Source organism: Musca domestica, unplaced genomic scaffold, assembly GCF_030504385.1.
Source record: "Musca domestica strain aabys unplaced genomic scaffold, Musca_domestica.polishedcontigs.V.1.1 17, whole genome shotgun sequence".
NCBI lineage: Eukaryota > Metazoa > Arthropoda > Insecta > Diptera > Muscidae > Musca > Musca domestica.
The window spans coordinates 4,194,038-4,207,429 of record NW_026712230.1 but is presented as its reverse complement, the minus strand read 5'-3'; the positions used below and the strand labels follow the sequence as shown (position 1 = coordinate 4,207,429).

The following is a 13,392-nucleotide window of genomic DNA, read 5'->3' as shown; positions in this document are numbered from 1 at the left end:
GATTTATTTAGTATATAGGCAAAAGTAACTGCCTACAAAACAGCATCCAATCCCCATTCTATTTAAAAAATATTTAAATTTAGAAAGCTGGAATTGTTTTGCCCTGTAATTTTTAGGAATATATCCTAATTTTTAATTTCGATGGAGTCAATAATCTCTTACCTTCTGCTACGAACAACATTTAGTAGACATTTTTCAATGTCTGAAATTAACGAAGTATATTCCTTTGGTTGGATAATGACCCGTAGTCATAAGTAGGAGTCCTCTACTAGAGGATATTTATCTGACAACACTCTGACTGATTCTTTTTTAAAACACGCCATTTACTATTTTGGAAATTTTAGGTTACATTTGGAAATGTTAATCTTAACTATACATGAAAGAGTTGTGAAATAATTGACTGACTGCACGATGATCAGATTTGGTGCGTAGGTGTGATAAGGCCTACGTAAACTCGGACTAAAGGCTACAAAAAGTACTAAAATGTACTAAAAATTTAATACATTGTATGAGACAAACGAAATGAGCAAGAATTCTGAAATTTGGAATTGGAGTGACTGATGGATAGATGTACAAAAAGATTTTTGGAAATTCGAACTTTAAGTTCTTTAAAAGTTCTAAAATGGTACTAAACTTTGGTAATGAACCATTTGGTAGTATGTGAAATTTGGTTTGATAATCAAGGTTTGAATAATGAAGGTGGTTTTGAAAATGTGTGCTAATTGTGCGAACTGTACTAAATATGGAACAGTTTGGTTTGGGGTGAACGAACAAAGCTGAAATTTTAAAATTTTGTATTGGGGTCCCGGTTAGAAGCAGGTTTGTGATAAAGCAGTGGTTTAAGAACCGTGTACTACTAAATAGTACAATACATAGTACAATTTGGTATATGGTGAACATATATTGCTTGAAATCCGAAATTTGGTATAAGTGATTTACGAATAACGACACTACATTTGTAATTGGGTGAAAGGATAGAGCTGGAATTCCGAAAATTGTACTAGGTAGTACTAAATTTGGTACAATTTGGTATTAGAAATATGAACTGATACTATGAAACTGGTACTGTTCATGATTGACGTGGATACGTGGTGGTGGTTTCGACATGTGTACTATAATTTTACAAAAAAATACTGAATGGTGCTATAGATAAAGATAAAATTCGAAAATTTGATATTTAGATTTCTGATGGAATCTGTGTCTAAGATTTGGCGGTGGTTTGGTACTAAATTTGGTATTAGGTGAAAGAATAGGGCTGAAATCCTGAAATAGGGCTGAATTTGATGTAGATGTCACTTTTGATGTCTGTGGTTAAGATATGGATGTGATTATGGAATTATGTACTATAATTGTTTGAAAAGTACCAAATAGTACTATATTTGCTTCAATTTGGTATTGAGTGAACAGATAGTGCTTAAAATCTAAAATTTGGTATTATGGTCGCTGTTCATGTGTAACCTGGACATATGGAGGTTATTTCGGAAATAAGTACGTAAATTGCACGAATAGTATTGAATGGTACTATATTAGGTATAACAAAGATACTATGCTGAAACATGATATGGGATTGAGTTATGGAGGTGGTTGTGGAAATGCGTACTACAAGTGCACGAAAAGTACTAAATTTGGTATCGGGTGAAGAAAAGACATGAAATCCTCATAGACCTGACATCTATACTTTTGGTGTCTGTGGCAATTATATGGAGGTGGTTTTGGAGTTATGTACTAAATAGTACTATATTTTGTACAATTTGGTGTTAAATAAACAGATAATGCTTGAAATCTGAAATTTGATATTGGGATAGCTGTTATATTTGATCTAACAGAGATACAATACTGAAATACTACCGTTAGTATCTGTTTTTGACATTTGGAGGAAATTCATCCTACATTGGTTCGAGAAGTACTAAATGGTATTAAAATTGGTGTTTGGTAAAGTGATCAAATTTGATAATGAGGTATCTGTTTTGTATCTGGAATTGAGATATGGAAGTGGTTTTACTAATGTGTACTATAAGAAAGTAACAAAGTGTACTAAATTTGATACTAGTGAGAAATAGAGCTAAAATCATGAAATTTTATATAAAAGAAAGTACTAAAAGTTACTAAATTTGGTATTGAGTAGATTCATTGAGCTGGAATCCCGAAATTTGGTATTGAGGACTCTGTTGACGTCTGTTTTTGAGATTTGGGGGTGGTTTTGTAAATGCATGCTATAATTGTTCCAAAAGTACTAAATGACACTAATTTGGAACCACTGTTGGCGTCTAAGTTAAAGAGACGTAGGTTGTGTTAGATATGCGTACTTAATGTAACTAAATTTGGTATTGGTTTAAAGGATAAAGCTAAAGTTCTGAAATTTGATATTGAGGATTCTATTCGTTTCTAGGGTTTAGGAGGAGTTGAAATAGTTTTGCACAGAAAAATTGAAAATGGGCCCATTGTGCAATGGTTTTACTAACATTATCCTCGGTAAATTTTAAAATTTAAGATTTTGAAGACTTTTCTGTAAAAGTTAAACATTTTTCTATTATTTCTACGAAAACAGAAAAATTAGAAGACTTGGGACAATTTTAAAGCCTTGAAAGTCTAAAAATTTTAGAACGATGTATTATGTTTTGATAAAAGAAAACTGTGAAACTCAACAAATTGAGCATTTTGAATATTAAAACAAAATGCTGGAACGAATCTAAACTTTTGAGGTGGACTCTTCGCTAATGAAGTAGCAGGCTCTTAGTAGTTAAATATAAAAATAACAACTTTTTAATAAATTAAAATAACTTACATTATTAAATTTATTTATTATCTTTAATAAATTCTACCTTCTATTTTCTATAGTTTCAAGGTTCCTCCCTTCGTTGAGCAAGACAAATGGTCATTTTACGTAATCCCCTCCCCCGTTAACACTTACAATGCCAATGCCTTAAAATGGAATAACAAATATGTTCATATTCTTATCTAAATAATTAATAATCCTTACGATTGTGAAAATTGTATCCTTCTATAAAGAATTAGACTTATGCAAGCGATTTTGGGTGGAAAATGTATTGCTGTAAGCCACAACAGTGCAACAAAGTTGCTTCTTTTGCAAACAAAGAATAAGGCTATGGCTTAAAATTACAAAAATATAACTTTTTGACGTATATTCCGATGCAGGTTTCTGTTTTGGATTCCACTTTAAAAATAAAAAGAAGAACAAGTCTATACACCAAGGGGGAAGTCTCAATATAATACCAAAGCATTGAAAAATTGCTTTGAGATGAACATCACACTCCGGCACAGCCACAGCTTGATTGCATTTAAAAAGATACAAAATTTCTAAAACAAAGTTGCAGCAATATTCAGTTTTTGTTTCTTCTTTTTTTGGTTCGAAGGTACTGACTGTTTGGTGTCTTTGTCGAGAGGGCATTCAACACACACACACATACCAATGCACTACAAAAAATGTTATGTCCGTTCCAGAATTGAATTGAATTTTAAAAGCATTGAGTGAGTTATTCTTAGCCTGGTCGCTCTTAGCTGTTATTATTACACCAACAAACTCCCCTCCATGTCAGGGCTTCTTCTGTTGCTCCTCTCATCGCTTGCTGTTGGTGGTGTTGCAGTCAAAGATTTATAATTAAATATGAACATTACCTACCTGCAAAAACAAAAAGCAAACCAAAACCAAGAAAAACAAAACGAAATCATGTACAACACGTAGAAGGAACAACGATGAATTAATTGCAACTTAATTCGTGCTTTGCCGCAAACGAATTTGTTGGCCAACAAATTTGATGGGGTTTGATGGTGAAGGTTTGTTGTGTCTCTTTTGACACCGAACTTTCAGCGTTTTGTTTTTGTTTCCTTTATTTTTGGAGGATGAATAAATATTTTGCCACATAAAGATTTATGTTTTCTTTAGAACTTCTCAAATGTTTGGCGTAACACTTTTTGTTATATAAGCGGGACAAGAATATAAATCATCTGAATATTCTTTAAAATTCAATAGAATTGTATGGTGATTATGATTTATTTGATCATTCTATAATAATATGTTATTAACATAATTTTTTGAGAACAAAACAAAATATTATGCTCATTTCTGCAGAAATATAAAATGTTGTTATTTTTCAGTAGAACATAAAGAGTAATATACTTGACGTATATTTTTCAAGAAATATGACAATTTTCATGTATTCAACCAAAAAAGAAAAGACAAAAGTCGTGCAGTTCGACTATATGGTAGCCTACACCACTATGTACGTTTAATAGATCCACCTTTAACAAACTAAAGTTTATATTGGGAATTTGTACCAAGTCATCATTGAACCTTGAAACCAAATTTAATCAGAAATTGTCTCACTTTGGATCACATGATCCAAAATTTAACCTTATAAGACAAACGTATGGTGTATTATTTACATTAAATCAACCTCACCCCCCAGATATGAGGGTGGTATATCCAAATCTGAACAGATCTCGACCAAATTTGACCGGAATATTTTCAGGCTGTGTCTGATATCTTTTACCAAATATCATTATTATCGAACGGATATTTCGGCTTTGTGAGACTGAAATATTAAATCAATTGAAACATATATGGGAGCTATACTATATCATATTTGGGATAATATTACACATTTGATGCACAAATAAATTCAAATCAAACAAAGATATCTGATTTGTTATTAAAGTCCGATAAGGCCGTAATATGCACTCCATAATAGAAACTAATGGTACAAGATATCCAATGCAACGAAAATAAGATTTTACAGCTTTTTTGCATATAACTTCCATGTATAAATCCCAATAAAAACTAGTAAAAAAGTAGCTAAGTTCGACCTGGCCCAACTTTTCATACCCTCCTCCATAAAAAAATCAGTCGAAAAATGCCCCTCAATAAAAACCGTTATATGGGGGGCTATACGAAGATGTGGTCCTGCGTATGTAATTTATGTCATAGGCTGTAGTAAAGGTTTCGAACTATATGTAGGGAATTTGAAAAAAATCCGGCGAATAATGTAAATAAATGAATGAAAATTACCGAATATCAGGGGGTTCCGTTATATGGGTGCTATACTAAACCGTGGACCTATTTAGACAAATCTCTTCTAGGGGTAAACTACTCAGAAGGAACCCTTTGTGTGGATTTTAAAACAATTCCATTAAAAAAAATTGGCTGAAATCATCAAAATACCGAATATCAGGGGGAACTCCTTGTGTTGAATTTCAGATAATTCCATTGAAAAAGGGGCTTAAATCATTAAAATACCGAATAACGATATGTCAAATTTGGCTCGGTTCAGATATTGCTGTAGCTCCCATATATATTGTTCAGATTTGGATATAGCTTCCTTATACATCTTCATACGATTTCATAGCGTGTATGATTGAATTCTCCCATAAAAACTTTTAATTGTTATGTGGAGCTCTACTAAATTAGCAAAGTGGTGTAGGGTTTCATAAAGTCGGCTCCGCCCGACTTTAAGACTTTCTTTACTGGTTAGTACTCAAAATTCACAATTCGTCAATTTGAAAAAAAAAATGTTTTTTTTTTTTAAAAACTTCAGCCATCATGTTAAATTTTCAGGCATTCAAGGTTTTATATATCATTCAAGTTTTTCCATTTTTGAGAAAAATTGTACTATTCGTACAATTATAGTCCACAATTCCAAAACCATCTCCATATTTCAATCCTAGATACCAACAGAGATTTCTTTATACCTTTACTCAACACCAAATTAAGTACCTCTTAGTTCTTTTCGAATAATTGTAATACACATTTCCATCACCATCATATCTTAACCATAGCAGCAGTTATTTAAGCATACAATTTCAGAATTTCAGCTCTGTAATTTCCCACATTACCAAATTGAATATACAACTATAGTACTCATATCTAAATTCAGCTTTTTTCCTCCACCACAGCTACCATTGTTGATATCTATATCAAATTGAAGATTTCAGCTCTGTCCCTTCACCCAATACCTAACCTAATATTTTGTAGTACTTCTCTTACAATTGTGGCACACATTTCCAAACTACCTCAATATCAAATTTCGGAACTATAGACCTATTCCTTCACCCAATATCTAATATAGAACCACCTAGACGTTTTCCTACAAGTACATAACACACATTCAAAATCAGCACCTTATCTCCACCACAGACAGCAACTTTAACATTCATACAGATTTTCAGGAGTACAGCTCTATACCTTCAACCAATAGTAAATTTAGTGCTTTTCGTACAATTATAGTACACATTTTCGAAAGCCCTACATATGCCTAGCCTACACATGGACAGGGACCCCAATACCAAATTTCAGATTTCAAGCACTATCCACTCACCCAATACTAAGTTGTAAAAAAAATTAGAATAATTTAGTACTTTTCGTGCACTTGTAGTACACATTTCCAAACCCACCTACTAGCACATAACTACCACTAACAGGCATCCCTATACAAAGTTTCAAAATTCCATCGTCATTCACCCTAAACCTAACTGTTCCAAATTTAGTACCATTTAATACAGTTCGCACACTTAGTATACATTTCAAAAACCACCCTAACATTTCAAATTTACTTTCAAACCTGGATTCTGTTACCAAAATTAAATATTTTAACTCTGTGCGTTCACACATTTAGAAGTTTAACAGGAACCATTTTAGAAGTTTAGTACCATTTTAGAATTTTACGTAACCTTAAAGTTCGAATTTCCAAAAACACTTTGGTACATCTATCATGCAATCCATCAGTGACTATCATGTTAAATTTCAAAATTCTAGCTCATTCCGTTTGTCCAATAAAAATTATTCAATTTTTAGTACATTTTTTAAAACGTTTGACGACAGACCCTCGAGCAAAATTGCAAGATTCTAGGAGGACGGATCGATGTTTTCAATTTTTTGTAGATAGGTAGAAAGGATCCCAAGAGCAAAATTTCTGACACTTCTGTTGAAAGCGTTTATAAAACAGGGGTTTTCTTTATATGAAAAAGGTAACAATATTGCATATTCTTTTCAATTGAAATGAACTGGCGAAATTAAATATATACACATTATATTATTAAAATACATTTTTGTTCATGTCCGATATGTGCAGTTTCAAAAAGGAAAATACATTTTGATTGAAAATTTAACTAAAAAGTTGTAATTTGTCAATAAATCCGACTTACCCATGTCGTCATGATTCGAATCTCGAGAATGAATGATGATAATATTTCACAGAAACTCACCTGCAAGAAAAATTTTTTTAACGATTACTAAATTTCAAGTCACAACAAAACAAGTGCAAACATTTTATTCATACAAAAAAACTATGCTTGCCAACTTCTTCATCTGTCATTGACCCTTTGCGCTTAGTCCCTTGCTTTCCTCCTGTGTCCATCCAACTAATTACATTTTCATTGTCCATGCAACCAAACCATAAAAATGACAAATAATGGCTCAAAAGGGATGCAAAACAAAAGCAATTCAAGTGAAACAAGCCGCAAGGCCACTTCAAAAATTAAAAACATCAACAAAAACAACAGCCATAGCCACAACATGTGCTGCCACCACTACACCAGCAGTAGCAACTCCGACAAGAATAATTAAAATTTTGTTAAATTAATTTGAACATTTGCTCCCTTCTTTTATTTACGTTCGAAGCCAACAAAACTAAGCAACAAAAGTGCCAAGTCCGGAGTTTTTTGAGTGGAAGCTTTTCATCGGAGACTTGCATTTTGAGCCATCACCTCCTTATGCATGTGCTTGGGTTGGCAGTTGAAACACCTCTTAAAGTCCAAAACTAAAGTACAACAATAGACTCGACTGACTGACTCGACAGTGCTTTATTCATAATTGTCAGGCCCCCTTGTCAGCCGTTCGCCAGATAATCACATAAAATGTTGAAACGTTCATTTAATTTTTGTTTTGTTCTTCCAAGTAACTTTAACAATTAAATAGTGTTTCAAAAGGTTTTTTTATGAGGCTATCATCATGCAGGACTATATAACGACACATACATAAACTGGCCTACGAAATATTGAATTGCGGACGACTTTAACGGTTGATTATATACAACTCACATTTTACCCGCTTTTTTCCAACTTTCACTTCTAATGGCGAGCTTTCAATATAAAATATAGGTTTACATCGGCCCATATTTTAGCACTTCTTAAATTTTTTGAAAATAAATTGGAAAAAATCTCTAAACAAAACCTTCACACACCGTACTAAGTTTTAAGCTGCATCAGTTCGATAACACCTCCATCATATTTAAGTTTTCCTATATCGAAAAGGGTAATCGAAAAATAATTACTTCTTGCACCACAAAGTCGTTCGTTGTTAAGTTTTCTGAAGAACATATTAGTTAAACCATGGCACAATGGTCCCACATCCAATTTGTCTGGCCCAAAATTATTTCAATGTTTTCATAATAAAAATTGGCCACCATCATATCTAATTCCTTGAAACCAATAGTGACCTAAAGATCAAATTTCAGGATTAAAGCTCTATCAATTCACCCAATGGGAAATATAGTAGCATTTGGTCCTTTTCCAAATCCACCTCTTTCTCTCAAAACTATATACCAACAGCAGCCTCCAGACACCAACATAGACTTCGATACCAAATTTCGGAATTTCATCTCTGGCATTTTCCACCTCCAAAACCAACTCCTTCTCTCGACTACAGAAGTGAACAGTGACATCCATATCAAATTTCAGAATTTCAGTTCTATGCCTTCACTATTACCAAATTTAATAGCATTTAGTTCTTTTCGTACAGTTTTAGAGCATTTTAAGAGTAATCTGATAATCTATATATCAACCTCAGGTACCTACAGTGACCTCAATGTCAAATATTTTTGCTCTTTTATCTCCCCATTACTAAATTTAGAACTTTTCATACAATTATATTACACATTTCCAAAACCACCTCCATACCTTTACCATATAACACCAAAAGTGGCATCTATATCAGATTTCAGCTCTATTCTATTCTCTATGGTATTGGGTGAATACCAAATTTAGTACTTTCCGTACAATTATACCACACATTTCCAAAATATTCCACACCTCAATTCCAAATACCAACTGAGGCTTCAATAACAAACTTTCCCCATCCAATCCCTCAATACCAAATGTAGTTCTATTTAGTACTCTTCGCAAACTCAGAGTACATATTTCCAAGTAAATTAGTCCAATCTCAAACACAAATACCATTAGGGAAATAAATATCAAATTTCAGAATTGTACCTTTATTCCTTCACTCAACACCAAATATAGTGCCATTCGGTACTTTTCGTACAATTATTGTACAAATTACCGAAATCACCTCCATAAGTCCGGGTTGTACATAAACAGCGACCCTATTACCAAATTTAAGATTTTAAGGACTTTATGTTCACCCAATAGTAAATTGTATCAAATATAGTACCATTCAGTTCTTTTCGAACAATTATAGTACAGATTTCCAAAATCACATTTTTATCACAAATCGACCTTGAACGGAGACCTCAATACAATATTTCAAAATTCTAGCTTCATCCGTTCCCCTAAAACAAACTGTTCCCAATTTAGTAACATCTAGTACAGTTCGCACACTCAGTACACATTTCTAAAACCATATTCATATACAGGGTGAGATAAAAAAAATCTGCAAAAAAAGTCAAACGCCATAATTTTTACATTTTTTTTTAATTTTTTTGAGTGAAAACAAAAAATGTCGGAGACAGCATAAAATTTAAAAATAAGTTTCTATTTGTTCGGATTCGCTGCCCGAATGTTGCTCTGCGGAATTTTGGCAGATTCCCGGCTAAGCGCTTGCTTGGGGTGATCGACACTTAGGTATGTTTTAGTACCAACCTTGCTTTCCAAAATACTCCAGACACAATTGTCCAACTGATTGGTATCCAGAGATTTTGGTGGCCGTTGTATGCTGGCCATTGGGTTACACGTGCTGAGAGCGATGGTGCTGAGTCCTGTTGGAATGTCCAAGGTCTGCGTCCAAAATTTTTGTGTGCCCAAGGCTTTAATACGCCCTCCAGAACATTTTCACGATAATATTCGGCATAATACGAGCGGGGAGCACCCATCCGTTATTTTGGCGACCCACACAATCACCATGACCGGGGCTTGCGTTCTGGTGGCCAACGGAAGGTGCACGTTTTCAGGTGTTGTTGCTGTTTTCATCCGTCCACTTCCTTGACGTCGGGTTACGCTACCAGTATCAGGGTAACTAGCGATGGTACGAGACACAAAAGATTTATTCACATTAAAATGCTGGCGTGCTCTAACGATAGCCACTTGTGGTTTTCCAGCCAAATATAAAGAAATCACGTTATCATGCCTTAATTCCATCACGAATAACTTTTTTCTGGTCACCAAAATGATTTGGTACGCTTGTAATTAATATAATGAGCTGTCACTGGAATATCTTTAACAGCTGTCGGACGAGTGGCTTATAAAAGACAGCAGTCTGAAGTTGGTTGCATCTCACCCTGTATTACTTTCCAACCTTGTTTCTCATGCCAAATTTCATGTTTTGCTCCATCAGTTCACATTATACCAAATGGTTACGTTTGAGAAATATGGTTCTATTTTAGAACTTTTCGTAACTGAAATGTTCGAATTTTCACAAACCCTTTGGTATGTTTATCCTGCACTCCATCAGTGCCTTTCATTCAAAATTTCTAGCTCATGCCGTTTGTACAATACAAATAATTAAATTTTCAGCACATTTTCATACTTTTCATATCCATTAAGTACGAATTTGCAAAAACCCAGTCTTATTACAAGTCTACGCATTAAGACTGATCCTCGTGCAAACATTCAAGAGTCTACTATCAGCCGTGATTCTAGATTAGTCAGTCAGTTATTTCACACTCTCGTTTACAGATATGGATGTATATGTCTATATTTCGAAATTAGACTAAATCCCATTATAGTCGGTTTTCACACAAAAAAAAACTGCATTTAGCATATTTACCAGGGATAGAGCAGAAATATCCATGCTTTCGAAACAAAATTACCATCGTTCTCCACTCATAAACAAACGTTGTTTTTATAAAAACAACAATAATGGGATTTCGCCTGACGATTTTGCAACAACAAAATACTATGGTATCCCAAACAAGCAAGCCAAACTCTGTTCTATTAATAGACACAGGCACGGTCGACGAAGGGGTTTTTGTTGTAACAGACAAAACAAACTTACATGGTTATGTTACTTCGTTCAGGTTGAACGAAAGCATAACAAAGTGGAGAAAGATGTAAATGTTTATAAGTGCGGTTGTAAGATTTAGAAGATTTTCCAAAAGAATTTTAGTTTTATGTAATTCTTTTGTTCCTCTTCTATTGAGCTTACGATCTCGTCACTTGGGTAAAAAATGTTTTTTGTCATAGAAGTTATTTTTTTTTTTTTTTTTTTTTTAAATAACTTCTGGGGAGAATATCCCAGACAAGAAACAAGGGAACTGATGAGGATTGGTGGCTCTTTCCGAAACCTAGGTATTCCCTGCCTTACCCCCTGGTAAACATTACCATCGTTCTCCACTCATAAACAAACGTTGTTTTTATAAAAACAACAATAATGGGATTTCGCCTGACGATTTTGCAACAACAAAATACTATGGTATCCCAAACAAGCAAGCCAAACTCTGTTCTATTAATAGACACAGGCACGGTCGACGAAGGGGTTTTTGTTGTAACAGACAAAACAAACTTACATGGTTATGTTACTTCGTTCAGGTTGAACGAAAGCATAACAAAGTGGAGAAAGATGTAAATGTTTATAAGTGCGGTTGTAAGATTTAGAAGATTTTCCAAAAGAATTTTAGTTTTATGTAATTCTTTTGTTCCTCTTCTATTGAGCTTACGATCTCGTCACTTGGGTAAAAAATGTTTTTTGTCATAGAAGTTATTTTTTTTTTTTTTTTTAAATAACTTCTGGGGAGAATATCCCAGACAAGAAACAAGGGAACTGATGAGGATTGGTGGCTCTTTCCGAAACCTAGGTATTCCCTGCCTTACCCCCTGGTAAACATTACCATCGTTCTCCACTCATAAACAAACGTTGTTTTTATAAAAACAACAATAATGGGATTTCGCCTGACGATTTTGCAACAACAAATTACCAAAAATAAAATTTTCATAAATATATATTTTCCTCTCAAATGTTCTTTCACAGTGCAAAGCCGTCCACTACAGTACTATCTGTACTATCTATGTTGGAAGTTTCAACCTGCGCTATTGCCCAGTCTTTCAAACCAATATATATTTTCTAGTTTCACTTTTTTCGGCATATCCCCTTATCGTACAAATGCTCACTCTCTTTTACGTGCTACACGTCATCACTTGTTAGTGGCAACAAATGTTTAAAGTCTCCTAGGTTGTTTGCTCAACTTTTGCTGTCGTTTTTTTTTTTAATAACAAAATGCTGCAAACTCTAGCTTCTTGTTCTTGGAGATAGCAGTAGCTAATGGAATAAGTTTTGCTCTTTGTATAATCATTAATTCCCTACTTTATATCGCTAATTTATGTACATATAAAATGTACAGCGACTACACTTTGCTGGTAGCCCTTTTAATGTTATTCGCAATATTCCATTGAATTTATGGGAAAATATATTTTATCTATTTAAGATGTAATTGTGAGTCTAGTCTAATCCATGCAATTGTTTTTAAGCGACATAAATTTATTTTTTAATAAAAGACCTAAGAGTACGATCAGAGCAAATGTATGGTCAAAAGCTGGTCAATTATAAAATACTACTGGTTTGTCTGATTTACCGACCAAAGCCGGATCGATTTTAAAATTCAGCAGAAATTCTTTCCGCTTGCGTACGTAAAGATGAAACATAAATATGCCTTAGGAATGAATTTGGGTATAAAATATCGATATCACTCGATTTGAGCCAATTCAGCCGATAGTTTTTTTTAGTGTTGGTCATAAAATTGTTGTATTTGTATGTTGTATGGTGAGATGAAAAACCTGCAACCAAATTCAGACTGCTGTCATTTCTAAGCCACTCGTCCGACAACTGTTAAAATTATTCCAGTGACAGCTTATTATATTGTTTGCAAGCGTACAAAAGCATTCAAGCGTGATAGTGTGATTTATTTTTATTTGGCTGGGAAACCATAAGTGGCTATCGTTAGAGCACACCAGCTTTTAAATGTGAATAAATCTTTTGTCATCGCTCATGACCTTGATACTGGTAGCGTAGCCCGACGTCAGGGAACATCAGCAGAAATGGTTCGAAAAGTAAAGAAGCGACTTGATCGAAACCCGCGTCGCAGTGGCCGAAAAAGGGATCGTGAGTTGAACATATCGCCGCAGACCTTGGACATTTCAACAGGACTCGGCACCATCGCACGCGCCACCCAAGAATGGTTACAACATGAGGTTCCTCGATTAATTTCCAAC

The 13,392-nt window shown here is 34.0% G+C and overlaps 1 protein-coding gene across 1 annotated transcript in view; it reads right to left on the bottom strand.

The window, feature by feature from the left end:
- Positions 1-13,392, bottom strand: part of LOC101898254 (uncharacterized) — a 474,481-nt gene that overhangs the window by 443,665 nt on the left and 17,424 nt on the right. Inside the window, exon 3 of the mRNA XM_059120397.1 lies at positions 7,159-7,218. The gene's annotated coding sequence lies outside the window, so the exon portion shown is untranslated. The remainder of the gene's footprint in view (positions 1-7,158; positions 7,219-13,392) is intronic.